Raw genomic sequence first — 24395 nt, forward strand, 5'->3', positions numbered from 1 at the left:
ATCATCCAAATTCAGTACCCTGTCCCTGCTTTCTCCCCATATCCCTTGATCCCTTTAGCCTTAAGAAATATATCCAACTCCTTCTTGAATATATTTAATGAACTGGCCTCCACCGCCCTCTGTGGCAGAGAATTCCACAGGTTCACCACTCTCTGGGTGAAGAAATTCCTCCTCATTTCTGTCCTAAATGGCTTACCCCTTATCCTTAGACTATGACCCCTGGTTCTGGACTCCCCGGCCATCAGAAACATCCTTCCTGCATCTAGTCTGTCCAGGCCTGACAGAATTTTATAGGTTTCGATGAGATCCCCTCTCAATCTTCTAAACTCCAGTGAGTATAATCCCAATCGACACAATCTCTCCTCATACGTCATTCCTGCCATCCCAGGTATCAGCCTGGTGAATCTTCGCTGCATTCCTTCCATGGCAAGAACGTCCTTCCTCAGGTAAGACGACCAAAACTGCACACAATACGTAAGGTGCGGTCTCACCAAGGCCCTGTACAACTGTAGCAAGACATCCTTGTTCCTGTACTCGAACCCTCTTGCTACGAAGGCCAACATACCATTTGCCTTCTTAACCGCCTGCTGCACCTGCATGCATACCTTCAGCGACTGGTGCACAAGAACACCCAGGTCTCTTTGCACTTCCCCTTCTCCCAATCTATTGCCATTCAAATAATAATCTGCCTTCCTGTTTTTGCCACCAAAGTGGATAACCTCACATTTATCCACATTATAGTGCATTTGCCATGTTTCTGCCCAATCACCCAATCTGTCCAAATCGTACTGGAGTTTCACGACATCCTCCTCACAGCGTACCCTCCCACCCAGCTTTGTGTCGTCTGCAAATTTGGAGATATTACATCCAATTCCCTCGTCCAGATCATTAATATATATTGTGAACAGCTGGGGTCCTAGGACCGATCCTTGCGGTACCCCACTAGTCACTGCCTGCCACTCGGAAAACGACCTGTTTATTCCAACTCTTTGCTTTCTGTCCGCCAACCAGTTCTCTATCCAAGTCAATACCTTGCCCCCAATCCCATGTGCCTTAATTTTGCACGCTAATCTCTTATGTGGAAGCTTATCAAAAGCCTTCTGAAAGTCCAAATACACCACATCCACTGGTTCTCCCTTATCTATTTTACCAGTTACATCCAAACCCGCACTCTGAGCGCTGGCAAAATCGTGGCCATTGTTTGAGTAAACCTGCCCTTTGACATGTTTGATCTCTGAAAGAAAGCAACAGCTGACGCAGGGTGATGTAAACACATATAGTGGATACTTGGGCGTATGTTACGCGTGTAACTCAGTTACGCCCAAGTAAGCCGCATAACTTGTTTGCACCCAGATTGCCCGTCCCTCTGGGTGCAAGTGCCAAGGAAACTCTGGGTTTAGTTTGGCGCAGGGCTAGGACCAGCTTTTCAAATAGTGAAGACCCATGGTTATCATTTTCTCCTCCCCTAACCGTGAAACAACATTATAGTTCCTGCCATTTCCTCTAACATCAGTGGGATTTATTTCTACTTTAAAATGAAAACATTTGCACACAGCATATGTAGCGAGAGCTTACAGTGGTCAACAGAAAGATTACCTCGAAGAATGACGTTACCCTTCAGTAATGACTGTAAAGCGGCAATGCACTCGATTGCTATTTCCTTGTTACATTGTATGATCTTCAAAATGCATTAAAGTTATATATATGTCACAGATATGTATTAATAGATCTGTAAAGCGGCTATGAATGTGTAATTTTAAAGGCATTATATCAAACCAAATATATATTACAAATGGTGTTTGGAACATAGTATAAATCATTTGGTTTGCTGTTGATGCCATACACACCCCACATTCTTGCTGCGTCTTTGTCTGCGCTTTCTCGAAATAATAAAGGGACTGTCTGTTGTCTTGGGGTTTCTATTTACACATTTGATTTGCTGTGTTAGTTGTCCTTAGCCACTGAGTTGTCTTGTGTGTCTTAATATTAAAAAAAAATCGATTGTTGTTAAGTGACAGGTGAGGTGTGTAAGTGGGCGGTCTGGGTTAATTGGAAGGATGATGCTCAATGTAATGACGATGGGCTCTCTGGACTGTAGAAGAGGTGATTAATTTAAGACCGGATTGAATTTCATTTCAGAACCTGGTTTGCCAGCTTCTGATCTTTGTTAGGTCAATACTTACTTTACAGCCTGCTTCTCTGGATCCAGGTAATTCTGCCTTTCACTGAATTGCGTGCTGAGGCTTTATTTTGGGTGTTTAAGGAATGCATTTTTTTTATCTCATTTGATATTAGATTTGCTCAATTAAACTAGTAAATGTGATTTCATGGATATATTTAATTGACAGTAATTGAATGGCTACTTATATATTTGGCCACTTAACCGTGTGATGTTGTTGTAATAAATATTTATTCTCCTACATGTTTTTAGAATGCTGTTTTAGATTTTAGTTAGTCCACGTATTTATTTAATTAACTTTGGACTTTATTGGGTTAGCTACATCGCTAATATTTATCAGAGCGACCTTTGCCCAGAAGGAGGTTAGATTGAGTTTGCGAATAGATCAACGTCTTTAATCAATTGTGAGTCACGCTGAGCTGTCCTTGTCTGAAGCACCGAGCCACAAATCCTCAAACAAATGCAAATAACACTTGTTGCCATTTACAGCTTTTATTTTGACCAGCTGTTACTTTTGAAAAGATCGGGGTTTTCTGATCGTTCTGGAGGCCAGCTACTTGTTAATAAATATATTCCACTGAGAAAGGGGACCAATATTATTATTAGTGAAACTAAGACCACAGAGCCATATTTAAATCTGTATGTTAATTTTGATGGGTAAAGATGTTCGTTAACAGCGGTGGAGGTCTGATGGGCTATTTGTTCCACTATTCTAAGTTCTGCTTCTATTCTAAATTGCATTCACAGAAATTAGGAAAATACAGTATTTTTGCTTGTTAAATGTCAATTAAGTGCAATGTTGTACTCGACTAGTCTCGCGTTCATACGTGCATCAAGCCAGTACCAGGAAAACTCGAATACTGGGCACTTTTCTTGCAATAGATGGCTAGTGAAGTCTAAAACCTCTGCATCATTGTCCCATGTGTTCACAAGCACTGCCACAGGGCCTACTTGATGTTGGACTTGCATCATTTCTGCCATTTTGTGCCCTCGGGCAAAGATGATTGCCCTTGCTGATGAAAATAGCTTTCACATGTTTTGGCCCACAAACTGATGGTAGGCCCACTCGCCTGCACCTGTAGACCAAATGAAAGCTGGGAGCTCAAGTGAAGATCCATGCCATCTACAGGATGCAGCTGCCCATAGAGATAAGAGCCTAGATTTCCCGTGACAATGCCTGATCTTCCACCCGCCATAAACTTGAGCTCATCAAAACTCTACTCCCTGTGTCCTACCTCGCACCAAGTTCCATTCACCCATTACACCTGTGCTCGCTGCTCCTGGTCTGGCAATGTCTCCATTTTAAAATTCTCAACATTGTTTTCAAATCGCTCCATGGTCTCGTCCATCCCCATCTCTGTAATCTCCTCCAGCCCTATAACCCTCAGATATCTGCGCTCTTCCAATTCTGACCTCTTGCACATCCCCAATTTAAATTGCTCCACCATTGGCAGCCATGCTTTCAGCTGTATAGGCCCTAAGCTCTGAAATTCCTCCCTAAATGTCTCAGCCTCTCTACCTCTCTCTCCTCCTTTAAGACACACCTTAAAACCTACCTCTTTGACCAAGGTTTTGGTCCTCTGTCCTAATATCTCCTTGTGTGGCTCAGTGTCAAATTTTATTTGATTACGCTCCTGTGAAGCGCCTTAGGAAGTTTTACAAAGTTAAAGGCACTATATAAATGCAAATTGTTGTTGTTTTTGAGCAGGTGTAGTGTGGGCAGAAATATAACGGGGGTACATTATAGCAGAACCTCACCCAGTTTTGACTGTCGTGATGTGGTGACATGATCCGTTCCATTTTCTGTCATTCTTGCTCCCACCTTGATTTGACTGAGGAGCAGTGCCTGTGGAGACTTTACTTTAAGGGAAGCCATTGCAGAATGATGCCAAATGCTGCAAGCAGACTTACAGTCCACCTCCACCATATGCACTGTTCTGCCAGCGATTGTTCCGGTCACCTATGCCATAGAGGAATTCCAGGCTGCTACTGAGGACATCTGCAGTATAAGCTGAACAGATGCATCAAGCAAGTCCTGGGTGCATTATGCTGTAGAGCTAACAATTTCATTTGCTTCCCCATAGACAACTGGCACCTTGTCTCGCAGCGGTGAGGGATAGACCTGGTGTAGGCTCCACCTCTTACGTTGCTACACAGGCTACCTGGTCCTGTGCCCTTTCTGCCACATGTATAGGCATCAGAAGGGGCTAGTGGGCGGATCATCCTGAGAGTATCATTATGTGTCCCGATTCCTGCCATACGACGAGTACTGGGCACTGGCTATCAACCTGCAGGAAAGCAGACCTAATGGTACTAATGACCCAGTAAAACTCAGGTTCCAGCATGTAGACTGTAGTGGAGTGATGACAGGTGCACAGCAAGTAATTACATAGGTGTAATACTTTGAATAGGAGCATTGCTTGTAAGGCGTTCAGTGAAATAACACTTTCAGGTGAATGCTGAGGTTGTAAGGGGCATTGCACAGTCTCCTGGAAATTGATGGTAACCAATTCACGCTCTTCAACACAATGTGAGGGGAAGGTCATTGTAAATGGAAGACATGCTTAATAAGGTGTATTCTTGGAATGTGTGTGTTACAAGTTTCAGTTCTGCCTTAGATTTGCTCTCGGGTACAGTGGTGCTGGTCACTTTTTTATTTATTCGTTCCTGGGATGTGGGCGTCACTAGCAAGGCCAGCATTTATTACCATCCCTAAATGCTCTTGAGAAGGTGGTGGTGAGCCACGTTTTTGAACCGCTGCAGTCTGTGTGGTGAAATGACTCCCATAGTGCTGCTAGAGAGGGAGTTCCAGGATTTTGACCCAGCGACGATGAAGGAACGGCGATATATTTCCAAGTCAGGATGGTGTGTAACTTGGAGGGGAACTTGCAGGTTCCGATGCGCCTGCTGCCCTTGTCCTTCTAGGTGGTAGAGGTTGCGGTGTTCCCATGCTGCCATTGTCCTTCTAGATGGTAGAGGTCGCGGGTTTGGGAGATGCTGTCGAAGAAGCCTTGGTGAGTTGCTGCAGTGCATCTTGTAGATGGTACACACTGCAGCCACGGTGCACCAGTGGTGGAGGGAGTGAATGTTTAAGTTGGTGGATTGGGTGCCAATCAAGTGAGCTGCTTTGTCCTGGATGGTGTTGAGCTTCTTGAGTGTTGTTGGAGCTGCACTCATCCAGGCAAGTGGAGAGTATTCCATCACACTCCTGACTTGTGCCTTGTAGATGGTGGAAAGGCTTTGGGGAGTCGGGAGGTGAGACACTCGCCACAGAATACCTAGCCTCTGACCTGCTCTTGTTGTCACAGTACTGATGTGGCTGGTCCAGTTAAGTTTCTGGTCAATGGTGACCACCACGATGTTGATGGTGGGGGATTCGGCAATGGTAATGCTGTTGAATGTTAAGGGGCTGTGGTTAGACCCTCACTTGTTGGAGATAGTCATTGCCTGGCACTTGTGTGGTGTGAATGTTACCTGCCGCTTATCAGCCCAAGCCTGAATGTTGTCCAGTTCATGCGGGCATGGACTGCTTCATTAACTGAGGTGTTGGAACTGGAACTCAACACTGTGCAATCATCGGCGAACATCCCCGCTTCTGACCTTATGATGGAGGGAAGGTCATTGATGAAGCAGCTGAAGGTGGTTGGACCTAGGACACTGCCCTGAGGAACTCCTGCAGCGATGTCCTGGGGCTGATATGATTGACCTTCAACCACAACTATCTTCCTTTGTGCTAGGTATGACTCCAGCCAGTGGAGAGTTTTTCCTCTGATTCCCATTGACTTCAATTTTACTAGGGCTCCTTGATGCACACTTGGTCAAATGCTGCCTTGATGTCAAGGGCAGTCACTCTCACCTCACCTCTGGAATCCAGCTCTTTTGCCCATATTTGGCCCAAAGCTGTATTGAGGTCTGGAGCCGGATGGTCCTGCCAGAACCCAAACTGGGCATCAGTGAGCAGGTTATTGGTGAGTACGTGCCACTTGATAGCATTGTCGATGACACCTTCCATCACTTTGCTGATGATTGAGAGTAGAGTAATGGGGCGGTAATTGGCTGGATTGGATTTGTCCTGCTTTTTGTGGACAGGACTTACCTGGGCAGTTTTCCACATTATCGGGTAGATGCTAGTGTTGTAGCTGTACTGGAACAGCTTGGCTAGAGGCACAGCTAGTTCTGGAGCACAAGTCTTCAGCGTGACAGTCTGGATGTTATCGAAGCCCATAGCCTTTGCTGTATCCAGTATGCTCAGCCATTTCTTGATATCACGTGGAGTGAATCGAATTGGCTGAAGACTGGCTTCAGTGATATTGGGGACCTCAGGAGGAGGCTGATATGGATCATCCACTTGGCACTTCTGGCTGAAGATGGTTGCAAACACTTCAGCCTTGTCTTTTGCACTCGTGTGATGGGCTCCACCATCATTACGAATGGGGATATTCATGGAGCTGCCTCGCCCGTTAGTTGTTTAATTGTCCACCACCATTCACGACTGGATGTGGCAGGACTGCAGAGCTTTGATCTGATCTGTTGATTGTGGGATAGCTTAGCTCTATCTATAGCATGCTGCTTCCACTGTTTAGCATGCATATAGTCCTGTGTTGTAGCTTCCCCAGGTTGGCATCTCATTTTTAGATATGCCTGGTGCTGCTCCTGGCATGGTCTTCTGCACTCCTCATTGAACCAGGGTTAGTCCTTTGACTTGATGGTAATGGTAGAGTGAGGGATATGCCGAGCCATGCGGATACAGATTGTGCTGGAATACAATTCTGCTGCTGATAGTCCACAGCGCCTCATGGATGCCCAGTTTTGAGCTGCTAGATCTGTTCTGAATTTATCCCATTTAGCATGGTGGTAGTGCGACACAACACAATGGAGGGTGTCCTCAGTGTGAAGACGGGACTTTGTCTCCACAAGGACTGTGCGGTGGTCACTGCTACCAATACTGTCATGGACACATGCATCTGCGACAGGTAGATTGGTGAGGATGCGGTCAAGTAGGTTTTTCCTTCATGTTGGTTCTCTCACCACCTGCCGCAGGCCCAGCCTAGCAGCTATGTCCTTAAGGACTCGGCCAGCTTTGTCAGTAGTGATGCTACTGAGCCACTCTTGGTGATGGACATTGAAGTCCCCCACCCAGAGTACATTCTGTGCTCTTGCTACCCTTGGTGCTTCTTCCAAGTGGTGTTCAAAATGGAGGAGTACTGATTCATCAGCTGAGGGAGGATGGTAGGTGGTAATCAGTAGGAGGTTCCCTTGCCCATGCTTTACCTGAAGCCATGAGACCTCATGGAGGCCAGAGTCAATGTTGAGGACTCCCAGGGCCACTCCCTGCCAACTGTATACCACTCTGCCGCTATCTCTGGTGGGTCTATCCTGCCGATGGGACAGGATATACCCAAGGATGGTGATGGAGGAGTCTGGGACTTTGGCTGAAAGGTATGATTCTGTGAGTATGACTATGTCAGGCTGTTGCTTGACTAGTCTGTGGGACAGCTTTCCGAATTTTGGCATAAATCCCCCAATGTTAGGGAGGAGGACTTTGCAGGGTCGACTGGGCTGGGTGTGCCATTGTCGTGTCCGAAACCGGTGCCAAGGCTGATGCCAGGTGGTCTGTCTGGTTTTATTCTTATTATTTCCTTTCGTAGCGGTTTGTTACAACTGAGTGGCTTGCTAGGCCATTTCAGAGGGCAGTTAAGAGTCAACCACATTGCTATGGGTCTGGAGTCACATATAGGCCAGACCAGGTAAGGACAGCAGATTTCCTTCACTAAAGGACATTATCATAGAATCATAGAAATTTATAGCACAGAAGAAGGCCATTCGGCCCATCTTGTCTGTGCCGGCCGACAAAGAGCTATCCAGCCTAATCTCACTTTCCAGTGCTTGGTCCGTAGCCTTGTAAGTTACGGCACTTCAAGTGCATATCTAAGTACTTTTTAAATGTGATGAGGGTTTCTGCTTCTACCACCTTTTCAGACAGTGACTTCCAGACCCCCACCACCCTCTGGGTGAAAACATTTCTCCTCAAATCCCCTCTAAACCTCCTACCAATTACTTTAAATCTATGCCCCCTGGTTTTTGGCCCCTCTGCTAAGGGAAATAGGTCCTTCCTATCCACTCTATCCAGGCCCCCCATAATTTTATACACCTCAATTAGGTCTCCCCTCAGCCTCCTCTGTTCCAAAGAAAACAACTCCAGCCTATCCAATCTCTCCTCATAGCTAAAATTCTCTAGCCCAGGCAACATCCTCTTTAGTGCAATCACATCCTTCCTGTAATGTGGTGACCAGAACTGCACGCAGTATTCTAGCTTCGGCCTAACTATTGGGCCATCTGTATAATAATAATATAATTCAACTTTATTGTCATTGTACAAGTACATGAACAACGAAATGTGATCTTGCAAGCTCCCATGAGTCCAGTACAAATTGTAAATAGCACCGTCCTGGGAGAAGCAAAGCCGCTGCGTCTGTGCGCGCCACCATTCCTCCTGTCCGACAATCTTCAGCCCAATGCCCAGGCCTGCTCACCAGCCGCCCCTCCCGGGGCCCCTTCCGTGACCTTCTCACCAACCGCCCCTCCTCGGGGCTCCTTCCGTGACTTTCTCACCAACCGCCCCTCCTCGGGGCTCCTTCCGTGACTTTCTGCACCTGGTCTTCCCTGATGGTCACCCCTTCAGGTACTAACCAGGCCTGGTTCTGCTTAGCTTCCAAGCCTTGCCAGTGACCCTGTCCCTAGTCCCAGGAACAGGGCTATGTAGGAGTGATCTGGTATTGCCCAATATCTAACTATGTAATAGCATAACCTGGGCGGGCGTAACAATAAAACCCCTTTGTGATTTAAACTGAATATCAATCTTTTCAAAGGCAGACTGAAACACTTGGTGAACCAAGAACAGATCTGAATCAGTAAGTTGCTCTATTTCACAGGCAGAACATGAATGTTCAGAGTGACAGTAGTAATCAAATCTCATCTTGATTATACTAACTACAGAAACAAGAAAAATATATACTTTTTAAATGCCATGCTATCTCTACTAGTGGGTTCACTTAACTGTTTCCTGGTCAGCCTTCTGATCTTGACTGGCTCTGGGCTTGAGATGAATGAGTTTCCCCTCACTAGGCTAGATACCTCCCCAAACCTAGTTGGTTGACTCCTCATTTGTCCCATTCCAGCCAGGAGCGAGATATTGACTTTCTCCACATAGTGATTTGCCAGTAATTCTGTCAATAAAGTGACCTACCACTTCTTCGCCCCTTTGGGTTGAAGTTTAAAGAGGACATCTTTTGCTATTCTCAAGATGAATGGGGGCTATTCTGGTAAATGAGCCTGGGATGAGACAGTTGATCCTAATTGTATCAGTTGCATTCCACAAATTGGCTCCTTTTTGCTTTCAATAAACATAAATAATACCTGCAGTCTGTAGCCTTGTTTTTAAACATGTGCAATTTCATTTTGTTTTTAAAAATACAATCCTTAAACATAACTCAATGCCACAACCATTTTGATGAAGAAAAAAAAATGATCAAAAATCCTGAATGGGACTGTGTGGTTGGCTCCTCTTACCTTGAAATGCCTGGTAATATATTTCCAGTACGGAGTTACTGTGCAGGGGGCGGTTGAGGTGGATGATGACTGCCCTGGCCACCACCTGACAGTGCTGCTCTCGTTGTGGGTCTGCCCCCTTCCTCTGCTTAACTTTACAGAGAAGCACGTTTACATCTTTATCAGTGAAGCTGAAGACTGTGGTCCTCCCGCAGCCTTTGCAGACCTGATATTTTTGTTTTGCTTCCAAAAATACTTTTTCTGCCATCATCCCTTTAAGCTGCTGTAGGCCTTTAAATACTACAGCAGAGCAATGCTCCCATTGACTGGCATCCATAACTTTGAAGCTCACCATCATTATTTAAATTAGGCTGATTGCAGAAGCTGCAGTGTGGCTAGCCCATCCCTGGTTGGGATTTTGCCTGAATGGAAAATTTAGACAGCTGTCTCTGCTTCCTACATTACAACAGTGCCTACACTTCAAAGATACTTCATTGACTGAAAAGCACTTTGGGTCGTGAATGGTGCTATATAAATTTTCTTTTTTGAACACCACCTGTGGAATTCTACTTCAGTGTGAATCCCTGCCTTAACTAGGGGTGGGCAGGAAAGTGGAAAAACTGCATTTTAAACCAATGTTGGTGTTGGGAATTATTAACTTTGTGGAATAATTTAAGTGGAGAAGACATTCATTGGAGTAAGGCACTATTTTTAGTTTCTAAAGATGAGACTACTTTATAAAAGTGCTTCCCCTGCTCCCTTTTTTGGTTGCTTTGTGCCATTTACTGTTTCAAGTGACTTTATTTTTCTTTCATTCTTTCTTTCTAGACTATGGTAACTTTCCCTTTGATATTTTGTATGTTCCTTTCTGATGGAAGTCCAGCATCTGGTTGGTACCTCTCTATGATAACACAGCTGAAAATGTGAACTTGGCATGTTAATGCTTGCAGATACAACATCACATCCCTCCACACAATGTACTGGTCTTCAATACTGCCCCCCACACCCCCATCTCCTCCCCACCACCCCCCCCCCCCCCACACACACACACACACAATTTTAAAAGTATATTTAATTCATAGTATTCAACCTAAGTTAGCATTAATGTCTGCCCCGTGGAAAATAGCATCAGTCTGACCGCAGCATCAATTGCATAAGTGTTTGGGGAGGAATGAGCACTCTCATGAATTACATTTCTATTGGATACATCTGGCAAAACAAATGCTAAGCCATATTCTGACTTAGAATATTTAAAGCTCCCACAGCAAGCTTTAAAATAGTGTAATGGATGCAACAGGATGGGACAACAGCAAATTGAAGCCCTCAAAAGAAAAAAATGACTCAAATTTGTTTTTTCATGTATAAATAATGCCAACTAAATTGGCTTTTTGTTAAGCAGGGATTGTTCCATTTAATTGAGACTGAAGATATAAAGAGATATCTAGAGATACAAATAAGGAAAATATTTCCCTGTATCTTAATGGGTAGTCGAGTCACTGAACGAATACATTATACGTGTTGCTTCAAGAAACTCAAAAGCGACTTGCATTGTGTGTTTCAATGGTTTCAACAATGGCCTTTCACTTTTGAGAACTGGTTTTCAACATACTCCAAACTGATGGGATCAAAGACTCCCCTGTTTGTAAGGCTGAATTTGGAGAGTCTAATCCAGTCCCCAGTGGGCCTGGACCCACAGTATAAAACTGGCACTGAACTGGTATTTTAATTCGAGGATAGCCAGCCGTAGGTGGTTGATGTCAAAAATAAAGATAATGGCAGCAGAGAGTGCTAGTTCTGAAGTTGGAGCTGAGTCCCATTGTTGGGGTAGAAATAGTCCAAAAGTGAATTTAATAACTGAAATTTACGTGAGATCTGTCATTTTTTTGTATATAAAATTATAACTTGATGCATTATAGTTGTTGGAGGAAGACAGCTCAATCTGTGATGATTAACTGGGAGGAAGTATCTAGTGCTTTAAAATTCTTTTAACCATATTGTGATTTGTAAACCTAGTTACAATGAGTCATCTGCTATACAGATATTTAAACTCATGGGATCATATGATGATAAACCACAGCTCAGTGTGGAACTGAGCCAGACAGACCAGGAAGGCTTCGAGTTCAATCCCTGGTTGAGGTGCCAGTAGGGTGCTACAATTGGCCTCATTATCTCAAGGCTGGGGGTGGGGTGGTGGTGGTGGTGGGGGTGGGGTGCGGGAAATCATCTTCTGATTACTATCCAGTGACTTTTGCTGGAAAATGCATACGTAGAAATATTAGATGAGTACAGGATGGTCCATGACTGAAAAACCTACCAACACTTGCCATCTAGGTTATACATAGAAAATGACAACTGGGGCAATGTACCCTTGGAATAATGCCTTGAGTCAATGCCTTCAAGAGAAGAAGGGAGAAAAATAAAAAATAAACATAAAGCTTGTATAAAGAAAGACTTACATTTATATAGCTCCTTTCACAACCTCAGGTTGACCTCAAATGCTTTACAGCCAATTAAGTACTTTTTGAAGTGTAGTCACTGTTGTAATGTAGGAAACGTGGCGGCTAATTTGCGCACAGCAAGGTCCCACAAACAGCAAGGCGATAATGACCAGATAATCTGTTTTAGTGATGTTGGCGGAGTGATAAATATTGGCCAGGACATTGTGGAGAACTCCCCTACTCTGCTTCAAAATAGTGCAATGGGATCTTTTACGTCCACCTAAGAGGGCAGTTTAACGTCTCATCGAAAGATGGCACCTCCGAAAGTGCAGCACTTCCTCGGTACTGCACTGAAGTATCAGTTTAGATTTTGTGCTCAAGTCTCTGGAGTGTGACTGGAACCCAAACCCTCTAACTCAGAGGCCAGGGTGCTACCACTGAGCCACAGCTGACATCTAATATATATATATATATACATACATACATACATACATACATTATATATATATATATAAGAGAGAGAGACATATATATGAGAGAGAGAGAGACATAGAGACATATATATGCATGAAATTAATCCATTGTTGTGCTGAAGTTTCTTTAATTCATTTTCACATTTTCAGTACTTGAGCTCCATAAGTTACTTTCAGTTTACATTAGAATATAAGAAAACATGGAAGCACAAAAGGCCATTTTGTTCTCTTGGCCAACATTTATCCCGCAACCAACATCACTAAAATAAATGATCTTAATCTGGTCATTTATTTAATTGCTATCTGTGGGATCTTGCTGCGTGCAAATTGGCTGCTGTTTTTTCCTACATTACAACAGTAACTACACTTCAGAAGTACTTCATCAGTTGTGAAGTGCTTTGGGACGTTCTGAGGTCATAAGTGATGAAATAATAAATGCAAGTTCTTTCTTTTCTTCTACAGGTTTTGTGCTATTTACCCTATCATCCTCTTATTTAATCTCCCAAAGGAAAGCTTTGAATAAAGGCTTCTTATAAATAGGGTCTTTGACTTTTCAGTTTCTAAATTATTTTTTTTCTTCCCATTACAATTACTGCCACCCCACCTGACATCAGCTAAATCAGCACAGATCAGGAATTGAAACTCTGATCTTCCTGGAATAGTCCATATGGTTCAATTTCATACAAAAGCAAAATACTGCAGATGCTGGAAATCTGAAATAAAAACAGAAAATGCTGAAAATACTCAGCAAGTCAGGCAGCATCTGTGGAGGGAGAAACAGAGTTAACGTTTCAGGTCGATGACCCTTCGTCAGAACTGGAAAAAGCTGGAGATGGAACAGGTTTTTAAGCAAGTGCAGGGGCAGGGAAAGGGGGAGGGGAGGAAAAAACAAAAGGGAATGTCTGTGATAGGATGGAAGGCAGGAGAGATTAAGAGACATTAAGAGATGGTGCATGGCAAAAGGAGATGGTAATGGGACAAGTTTAAGAAACAAAAGATGGCTCTAGATGAAGTGTAAATGGCACGGCAGAATGAAAGACAGCTGCCATGTGGGAGAGAGAAAAAATATAATAAATAAAATAAATGGGGAAAAAAAAGGATATGGGCAGCGGTTATGGTCTGAAATTGTTGAACTCTATGTTGAGTCCAGAAGGCTTCTGACATGTCTTCCTTTTCCCTCAACCAAGGATTCCCCTCTACCGTGGTTGACACGGCCCTTGACCGTATCCCTTCTATTTCCCGCACTTCTACTCTCACCCCTTCCCCTCCCTCCCAGAACCACGATAGGGTTCCCCATGTCCTCACCTTTCACCCCAGCAGCCTCCACATTCAACGGATCATCCTCCGCCATTTCCGCCACCTCCAGCGTGATCCCACCACCAAACGCATCTTCCCCTCGCCTCCCCTCAGCATTCCGAAGGGACCGCTCCCTCCGCGACACCGTGGTCCACTCCTCTATCACCCCCAACACCCCTTCCCCTTCGCCCGGCACCTTCCCGTGCAAGCGCAGGAGATGCAACACATGCCCTTTTACCTCCATCCTTCCCACTGTCCAGGGCCCCAAACACTCCTTCCAGGTGAAACAGCGATTTACTTGTACTTCTTGCAATTTAGTACACTGTATTTGCTGCTCACGATGCGGTCTCCTCTACATTGGGGAGACCAAATGCAGATTGGGTGACCGCTTTGTGGAACACCTCCGTAAGGGTGACCCCGAGCTTCACTTCCACTCAGACCTCACCGTCCTCGGCCTCTTACACTGTTCCAATGAAGCTCAACGTAAGCTCGAGGAACAGCACCTCATCTTTCGATTAGGCACTTTACAGCCTTCTGGACTCAACATCGAGTTCAACAATTTCAGACCCTAACCATCTCCTTTTGCCATGCACCATCTCTTAATGTCTCTTAATCTCTCCTGCCTTCCATCCTATCACAGACATTCCCTTTTGTTCTTTCCTCCCCCTCCCTTTCCCTGCCCCTGCACTTGCTTAAAAACCTGTTCCATCTCCAGCTTTTTCCAGTTCTGACGAAGGGTCATCGACCTGAAATGTTAACTCTGTTTCTCTCTCCACAGATGCTGCCTGACCTGCTGAGTATTTCCAGCATTTTCTGTTTTGGTTCAATTTCATATTGGATGGTAACTATACTGTGGGGAGGGTTTAAACTAATTTGGCAGGAGGATAGGCACCAGGATGAAACATTAGAGAGGAGAAGCAAGGTGCACAGAGGAATGGGAGAGGCAAATAGCACTAGAGTAAAGAATTGTTCAGAAATAGGAGGGATCAGACAGGGGCCAAATGTGAGTTAGTCTCAGATGGGTTTGGAGTGCATGTACGTAAATGCATGTAGTGTGGTAAATAAGGTTGGTGAGCTGCAGGCACAAGTCGGCACATGGGACTGTGATATAGTGGTGATAACGGAGACCTGGCTTAAAGAAGGAGAGGACTGGTAACTTAATATTCTTGGCTACAAGGTATTCAGGAAATTTAGGGAAGGAAAAAAAGGAGTGGGTGGCAGATCAACAAAACTATTATAACACTGATGATGTAGTTGAGAGGTCAAAGACAAGTCTATTTGGTTAGAATTAAGGAACAATAGAGGCACTATTATGCTACTGGGTGTTTATTATAGGCCACCAAGTAGTGGGAAGGAGATAGAGGAGCAAACTTGCAGGCAAATTACAGAAAGATGCAAGGATTACAGTGTAGTGCTGATGGAGGACTTCAGTTATCCTAACATAGACTGGGATAGTAACAGTGTAAAGAGCAAAGAGGGGGTGGAATCCCTGAAATGTGTACAAGAGAACTTCCTTGAGCAGTATGTTTCCAGCTCAATGAGGAAGGAAGTAGTACTGGATCTAGTTCTGGGGAATGAAGTGGGGCAAGTGGAGCATGTTTCAGTGGGAGAGCATTTTGGGAATAGCGATCATAATATCATCAGGTTTAGAATAGTTATGGAAAAGAACACGGCACAGTCAAGTGTAAAAGTACTTAAGTGGAGGAGGGCTAACTTCAGTGAGTTGGAAAGGGATCTGGCCCAAATGGATTGGAATCAAAAATTGGTAGGCAAAACAGTAATTGAACAATGAAAGGCCTTCAAAGGGGAGATGGTTCAGGTACAGAGTAGACACATTCACATGAGAGGGAAAGGAACAGCATGCAAATCTAGAGCTCCCTGGATGACTAAAGATATAGAGGTTAAAATAAGATAGAAAAAGGAAGCTTATGACAATTTTAAGGTTCATAATACAGTAGAGAACCAAGCTGAATAAAGAAAGTACAGAGGAGGTCTAAAAAAGGGACTAAGAGGAGCAAAGAGTGAGTATGAGAATAGATCAGTGGCTAACATAAAAGGGAACCCACAAGTCTTTTATAAACACATAAATAGTAAAAGAGTTGTCAAAGGAAGGGTGAGGCCAATTAGGGACCAAATAGGAGATATTCCTATGGAGGCAGAGGGCATGGCTGAAGTACTAAATGAGTACTTTGCATGTGTCTTCACTAGAGAAGAGAATGTTGCCAATGTAGCAGTAAAGGAGGAGACAGTAGCAATATTGGATAGGATAAAAATAGATAAAGGGGAGGTACTTAAAAGGTTGGCAGCCCTCAAAGTAGAAAAGTCCCCGGTCTGGATGGAATGCATCCTAGGCTACTGAGGGAAGTAAGGGTGGAAATTGCGAAGGCATGAGCCATAACCTTCGAATCCTCCTTAGATATGGGGATGGTGCCAGAGGACTGGACGCTTGCAAATGTTACACCCTTGTTTAAAAAAGGGGAGGGGGATAAACCCAACTGCTACAGGCCAGTCAGCTTATCATCAGCGGTGGGGAAACTTTTAGTGACAATAATCTGGGACAAAATGAATTGGCATTTGGAAAAATATGGGCTAATAAATTAAAGTCAGCACGGATTTGTTAAAGGCAAATCTTGTTTGACTAACTTGATCAAGTTCTTTGATGAAGTAATGGAAAGGATTGAGGAGGGTACTACGGTTGATGTTGTGTATATGGACTTTCAAAAGGTGTTTGACAAAGTACCACATAATAGACTTGTTAGCAAAATTAAAGCCCAAGGGATTAAAGGGACAGTGGCAACATGGATACAAAATTGGCTAAGGGATAGAAAGCAGAGAGTAGTGGTGAACGGTTGTTTTTCAGACTGGAGGGAAGTATATAGTGTTGTTCCCCAGGGGTCCGTATTAGGACCACAGCTCTTTTTAATATATATTAATGACCTGGACTTGGGTATACAGGGCATAATTTCAAAGTTTTCAGATGATATGAAACTCAGAAATGTAGTAAACAAGGAGGAGCATTGTAACAGATCAAGAGGACATTGCCAAACTGGTGAAATGGGCAGACACATGGCAGATGAAATTTAAGGAAGAGAAATGTGAAGTGATTCATTTTGGTAGGAAGAATGAGGAGAGGCAATATGAACTAAATGTGCAATTTTAAAGGGGGTGCCAGAACAGAGAGACCTGGGGGTGCCTGTACACAAAGAATGAGGAGAAGCAATACGAACTAAATGGTACAATCTTATGGGGGGGGGGGGAGGGAGGGGGGTGCATGCAGGAACAGAGACCTGGGGGAGTATGTACACAAATCTTTGAAGGTGGCAGGACAAGTTGAGAAGGCTGTTAAAAAGCACGTGGGATCCTTGGCTTTATTAAAAGAGGGATAGAATACAAAAGCGAGGAAGTTATGATAAACCTTTATAAAACACTCATTAGGCCTCAGTTGGAGTTGTGTTCAAATCTGGGCACCACACTTAAGGAAGGGTATCAAGGCCTTGGAAAGGGTGCAGAAGAGATTTACTGGAACAGTACAAGGGATGAGGGACTTCAGTTATGTGGAGACACTATAGAAACTCGGGTTGTTCTCCTTAAAGCAGAGAAGGTTTAGAGGTTTGATAGAGGTGTTGAAAATCACAAATGGTTTTGATAGAGTAAATAAGAGAATCTGTTTCCAGTGGCAGAAGGATCAGTAACCAGAGGACACTGTTTTAAGGCAATTGGCAAAAGAACCAGAGGTGACATGAGGAAACATTTTTTTACACAGCGAGTTGTTGCGATCTGGAATGCTCTGCCGGAAAGGGTGGTGGAAGCGGATTCAATAGTAACATTTAAAGAGAATTGGATAAATACTTGAAGGGAAAAATTTACAGGGCTATGGGGAAAGAGCAGGGGACTGGGATTAATTGGATAGCTCTACCAAAGAGCCAGCATGGGCACAATGGGTTGAGTGGCCTCCTTCTGTGCTGTATCATTCTATGATTCTGTACTAACTGAGGGAGGCATTTTTTCCTTTTTATAATTACTAAAATTTCCTTCTAACCCATTCCCTTTTAAAGGAGATTGAAAGTGTGTATTTGTTTATATTTCTGAAACACGCCAGTGCTACTATCCTTGCTATGTGCTGTGCAACGTTGCCGCTAAGCTGTGCAGCCGCGCAGTGGTCGGGAGGTCCCACGCAGGCCGTTCGCTGGCTTTTCAATGGAAGAAACCCCCTTGGTCCTGTCAATGCCCATCTGTCCTCAATTACTCATCCTTTACTTTCTGCCTGTTGGTGACTCAACTCCGATTCCTGCCCTGTCAATGACCATGTCCCAAGCCCGTTCCTACTTACATGCCTGCTTCTGTTTGTGCCCACCTTCCTTCCCAGAGGTGTTTGACTCATGCAATTGCCCAGCCTTGCCCCTTCAGACCTTTTGTCTGTTGCTGTCAGCACCCACCGCCTTCCTCTATTACCCAGCACACATCTTCCGATCCTCGTCAATGCGGGGCTGCTATAACCTACTCTCCTGTCCCTGCCAGTGCCTGGAGTGAGCTTCTCAGAAAGGAGCAGCCAGCAGCCACGTGTGAACAAACGTCAGTGAATAAGCAGACGGGCTCCGGGCAGCTTCTCACGGGCTGTGCGTGGCCGATCTATTGCGGTGAGGTAAGAGCAAAAGCTTGGTCCCTCAGCCAGCTCGGTGGCCAGAATAACACGTCTGTTTCCGAGCCCGACTGATCCTTGTGGAGCAGCAGATATTCCCCGGTGACAGTGCAGTCCGGGGCTGGAGGACGAGGGCTCCCAGACATCATGATGTTTCTAAAGTGATTCTCGCAAGGAAACAGCCTTTTACTCTTTGACAGAAGTTGGGATTTGGGCTTCGGCACCGGGCAGTAAATGTGAGTTTCAGTGACTGCTTCTGACTTGCTGCGTTTAGTTTTGGAGAGTAAGTTCGCTGGGAGGGAGTGGGGGCAATCTCTGCTCGAATGTGTCAAATACAATTTAAGGGACACCCAGCGTTTGAAGGAAAGGTGGGCTTTCAAAGTTTATTTGTTGTAAAACCAGCTTGGATTAAACTTGCGGTCATATAGTTTGAAGAATGTACGGTTTGCTATTCCAAAAATCTGTTCTATTTTCTGCCCGATTGGTGCATTGCACAGTAAAGAATTGTACAGAGAGAAAGATTACTGCTGCAGAAAGTATAGTACTTGGTGGAGAATTTTACATTCCAAGGAACGCTGTTTTCATTAAAATGGATGTGGCAAACCTATTTTTAATGATTTTTTTAGGGATGGAGAAGAGCCAAACCAGCTGCGCACCACTGTTGGCCGGTTAGCGGTACTGTGCCAGTTCGCTGTTTCTACACCAGTTACGCCGTGGTAAGTTTGCAAAATAAAAGTGCTGCCGAATACTTTTTCATAAAGATTGCGCCCTCTTTAAATTGGAACATTTTAACGGAAGTAACTTGTGAATCAGCACAAAGTGCAGGGAAATCTGGCATGTGGTTTTAATTTGCTTACAATAGTTTGGTGCATTTTTTTAGGGAACAGATTCTCATCAGGAGTAATAGATCACTGAGTGCAAATCGGATCCCCAAAGAGAGGGAAAACGTTTGATTGGGAATGTTCATGAAGATGGCACTTACATGCCAATCTCGAAAGCTAGGAAAAGATGACCAACTGCTTCCAAAAAGCTGCCAACTCGAACATCCTGAATATAAACAAATAATTACACTGAAAGTCTAATGGGATGGAGGGGGGCTTGTAACTTGAGCTCCAACGTGGAGAAATTGGTCCTCATCACTGCTGTTTTTTGGGAGAAAGATTAGCTTTGGGATTGGTATTAGCATTGGCAAAATTAGCTGTCAAATTGGAAGCTGATAGCTTACAAGTGTCCAGAGCCCCACCTGAAAAAAATGTTGGGCATCTTGAATATGGCAATTATGGTCCTAATGACTGTTCTATGACCCTGCTCTAAATTCGGCATTAACTGGGTGGATCGTGCGATGCCTGCTTTGCTCAGTTATTCCGGGTCTACAGAAGCCTAACCAGCGGTCCTTAAAGGGACTGGTGCAGTCCTCCCACAAAAAGGTAAGTCACTTTTTATACTTTTGTTCCTGCGCTCCTCCTGGCTCCACAAAAATACTGTGGGGCCACTGTTGGCTCAGGCCTTCCTCCAACCCTTTCTCCTTCCTAGAGACACTCTGCTTCCTCCAGCCTCTGTTCACAAAGACATTGGCCTCCTCCAATTCTCCACCCAATTGATAGGCACACTTTCCTCTTCCAACCCTCCCAGTTCATGGTGCTACTCTACTCCCTCAACCTCTCAGTTGAAGCTAGCAGCCCTCCCCTTGCAACCCAGTTCATGCTGGCACTCCTCTCCTTCACTCCCACCCCACTCCTGAATTCAACTTTGCATTCTTCTTCCACCCTAGCTGTTCAAGCAGATGTGTTTCAACTCCCCCAACCCCCACCCCAGATCAAAGTGGGAGTCTTCTCCCCCTCCACTGTCCTCAGGTTAAGCTGGCACTCTTCTTCCCCATCTCCTCAATTAATGCTAGCATCCTCCTTTCTCTCCACTCCTCTCGTTAATTCTCGCACTCTTTCACCCCCCCCCCCCACCCCAAATATTGCTCCCAGTTTGCCTTTTTTTTACCTCCTCCTCACCCAAAGTGCAACTCCAGCTTTAGAATCATACAAAGTTACAGCACGGAAGGAGGCCATTTTGGCCCATCGTGTCCGCGCCGGCCAACAAAGAGCTATCCAGCCTAATCCCACTTCCCAGCTCTTGGTCCGTAGCCCTGCAGGTTACAGCATCCCAACGTGCATGTCCAAGTACTTTTTAAATGTGGTTAGGGTTCCTGCCTCTACCACCCTTTCAGGCAGTGAGTTCCAGACGCCCACAACCCTCTGGGTGAAGAAATTTCCCCTCAAATCCCCTCTAAGCCTTCCCCCAATTACTTTAAATCTGTGCCCCCTGGTTTTTGACCCCTCTGCTAAGGGAAATAGGTCCTTTCTATCCACTTTATCTATGCCCCTCATAATTTTATATACCTCAATAAGGTCTCCCCTCGGCCTCCTCTGTTCCAAGGAAAACAGACCCAGCTTATCCAGTCTTTCCTCATAGCTAAGATTCTCTACTCCCGGCAACATCCTTGTAAATCTCCTCTGTACCCTCTCTAGTGCAATCACATTTTCCTGTAATGTGGTGACCAGAACTGCACGCAGTACTCAAGCTGAGGCCTAACTAGTGTTTTATACAGTTGAAGCATAACCCCACTGCCCTTGTATTCTATGCCATGGCTAATAAAGGCAAGCATTCCGTATGCCTTCTTAACCACCTTATCTACTTGGCCTGCTACCTTCAGGGATCTGTGGACATGCACTCCAAAGTCCCTTTATTCCTGTACACTACTCAGTGTCTTACCATTTAATGTGTATTCCCTTTCCTTGTAATATACTGGCATGGGTGGAAGATTGGCTATCTAACAGAAAACAAAGAGTTAGGATAAATGGTTCGTTCTCGGGCTGGCAATCAGTAACTAGTGGTGTTCCGCAGGGGTCAGTGCTGGGGCCCCAACTCTTTACAATCTATATTAACGATTTGGAGGAAGGGACCGAGAGCAACATATCCAAGTTTGCCGACGATACAAAGATGGGAGGAAAAGCAGTGAGTGAGGAAGACATAAAAAAACCTGCAAAAGGACATAGACAGGCTAAGTGAATGGGCAGAGATTTGGCAGATGGAATATAATATTGGAAAGTGTGAGGTTATGCACTTTGGCAGAAAAAATCAAAGAGCAAGTTATTATCTAAATGGAGAAAAACTGCAAAGTGCTACAGTACAAAGGGATCTGGGGGTCCTGGTGCATGAAACACAAAAAGTTAGTATGCAGGTGCAGCAGGTGATCAGGAAGGCCAATGGAATCTTGGCTTTTATTGCAAGGGGGATGGAGTATAAAAATAGGGAAGTCTTGCTGCAGTTATACAGGGTATTGGTGAGGCCACACCTGGAATACTGCGTGCAGTTTTGGTTTCCATATTTAAGAAAAGATATACTTGCTCTCGAGGCAGTTCAGAGAAGGTTCACTCGGTTGATTCCGGAGATGAGGGGGTTGATTTATGAGGCAAGGTTGAGTAGGTTGGGCCTCTACTCATTGGAGTTCAGAGGAATGAGAGGTGATCTTATCGAAACATATAAGATTGTGAGGGGGCTTGATCGGGTGGATGCGGTGAGGATGTTTCCACTGATGGGTGAGACTAGAACTAGGGGGCATAATCTTAGAATAAGGGGCTGCCCTTTCAAAACTGAGATGAGGAGAAACTTCTTCACTCAGAGGGTAGTAAATATATGGAATTTGCTACCCCAGAGAGCTGTGGAAGCTGCAACATTAAATAAATTTAAAACGGAGATAGACAGTTTCCTAGCAGATAAGGGAATTGGGGGTTACGGGGAGAGGGCAGGGAAGTGGACGTTGTGGTGTGTGTAACCTGTTCCACCTTAGAGATGTACTACTTTCTCTGGCTGCTGTATATGTAATACCGGTGGTGACCACCGGTATATAAGTACTGTGTAGTGATATTGTATTTAGTATAGTCCTGACCTCCAACTAGTAAAGACCTGTTGAACTTTATTCTTGTAGTCTGTGTCAGTAATTAATCTTAATACAACTGGAACACACTGACTTAACAGTGGCGACGAGTCCGATTCTTACCCTGCGGCAGTTTATATCCACGGCGGCTTCGTCCACAGAACGGGCGTCGAAGAGAGGCATCCACCCTCATCACCCTGCTGGAAGACACGTCGCGCGGCAGGCATCGAGAACCCGGAGTGCAGAAGACATCCTGAACTCGAAGCCTCCATCAGCGGCAGTCAGCTATCTTCTTTCTGCCTCGGTGGTGGGTAAGCCAGTCAGCGACGTGAGCAGAAAGTCGGCCGCGTTGGCTGTACAGACGGGGGGGGAGGAAGACGGAGGAATAAGGGCGGTGAGATCGATCGCGACCGGAGATAAGGGCCGGGCCGCATTCGGGCCGAAAGGCGCAGCGCGGGGACATCGATCACGGCTGGTGATAAGGGCTGGGCCGCTTTCGGGCCAAAAAGGCGCAGCGTCTGGGGCGACTGAAGGCGCGAGAGCCGCGGTGAAGGCGAACGCAGCCGGTGCTAATAACCGGGCTGCAAGAAGGGCTGCGAGGCGCGACATCGGGGAAGCGCGAATGCCCGAGGGAGCCGCGGTGAAGCGGAGACGGCGCCGGGGGAGTTACTAACCGCTGGGAAAGGGGAGCAGCAGCGGCACGCCAAACGCCATTGCAGCCAGTGGGTGAAGACCGCCAAGCGCGGGAAAACCGCCATTTTGTAGGCGGAGGACGAAGACAAGAGCGGGAAGCCGCCATCTTGGGATAAAATAAATTGCAACGATGTCTAAACATGGGAACATTGATACCTTTGATGGCGACATCGAAGATTGGGCCATGTATGTAGAACGCATACAAAATTATTGTAAAGCAAATAAAATCCCAGATGCAGAGAAAGCACTAACGTTATTGAACTTAATGGGTGCGAAGACATACGGGCAATTGAAACACCTTTTATCACCAGATGAACCGGCGGATAAGATGTTCGAGGAGATTGTTACTGTCCTGAAAAATCATCTAAACCCCACGCCGCTGATGCTAGCGGAACGATTTAAATTTTACAGCAGAAGGCAGCTGAAGGATGAAAGCAATGCTGAATATTTAATGGAATTGCGTAAGCTAGCAAAGTACTGTCAGTTTGGAACGGGACTAACAGATGCGCTAAGAGATAAATTTGTGTGTGGATTATTAAAAGAAGATACACAAAAGCGACTGCTCGAGGAGAATGAGCTGACGCTTGAGAAAGCGGTCACTATGGCAGCAGCACACGAAGCCGCAGCGAGAGGCACGGTAGTAATGCAGCTACGGTCACCGGAACACAGTACAAATAAATTGGGTTTGAGTACTGTAAAATGTTATCGTTGTGGAAAGACAACACATGATCAGAACCAGTGTTGGTTTAAAAACCAAGAATGCAGAACGTGTGGCAGGCTTGGCCACATAGCTAAAGTATGCCGGTCAGGAAAGAAGACCAGCAACAAAAAGTCACCGCAAGGAAAATACATAAAGGTGCACAAGGTGACAAAGACCAGTTCGAACGAACAGAAGTCAGATTCAGACGCCAGCAGTAATGAACTGGGTAGCTTAAGAGTACACAACGTTGGTAAGGATGCAGATCTCCAGACAATTTGGGTCACCCTTCAGATAGCAGGAGTCCAAGTAAAGATGGAATTGGACACTGGATCGGCATTGACGGTCATGAATAAGAAAGATTACAAAAGGTTATTCCAACATATTCCCCTACGGGATACGGAGATTATATTGAAAACATACACGGGGCAAAGAGTGTACCCCGTCGGAAAGATAGAGGTAAGAGTGGTCCACAAGGGCGAAGAAAGCCAAGTAATGGACTTA

At 45.1% G+C, this 24395-nt stretch overlaps 1 protein-coding gene across 4 annotated transcripts in view; it reads left to right on the forward strand.

Annotated features, from left to right (window-relative positions):
- Positions 1-2116: 2116 nt before the first annotated feature.
- lepr (leptin receptor) overlaps positions 2117-24395 on the forward strand; it is a 249473-nt gene continuing 227194 nt past the window's right edge. Inside the window, exons 1-2 of one of the 4 annotated variants that reach the window (XM_085982710.1) lie at positions 2117-2209; positions 19200-19289. The gene's annotated coding sequence lies outside the window, so the exon portion shown is untranslated. Of the gene's footprint in view, positions 2210-18256; positions 18810-19199; positions 19290-24395 lie in introns of those variants that run through there. The other 3 variants (XM_085982712.1, XM_085982709.1, XM_085982711.1) reach the window with 3 other exon arrangements.

This window comes from Somniosus microcephalus, chromosome 3 (assembly GCF_052327205.1).
Source record: "Somniosus microcephalus isolate GS21.2 chromosome 3, FLI_Smic_1.0, whole genome shotgun sequence".
NCBI lineage: Eukaryota > Metazoa > Chordata > Chondrichthyes > Squaliformes > Somniosidae > Somniosus > Somniosus microcephalus.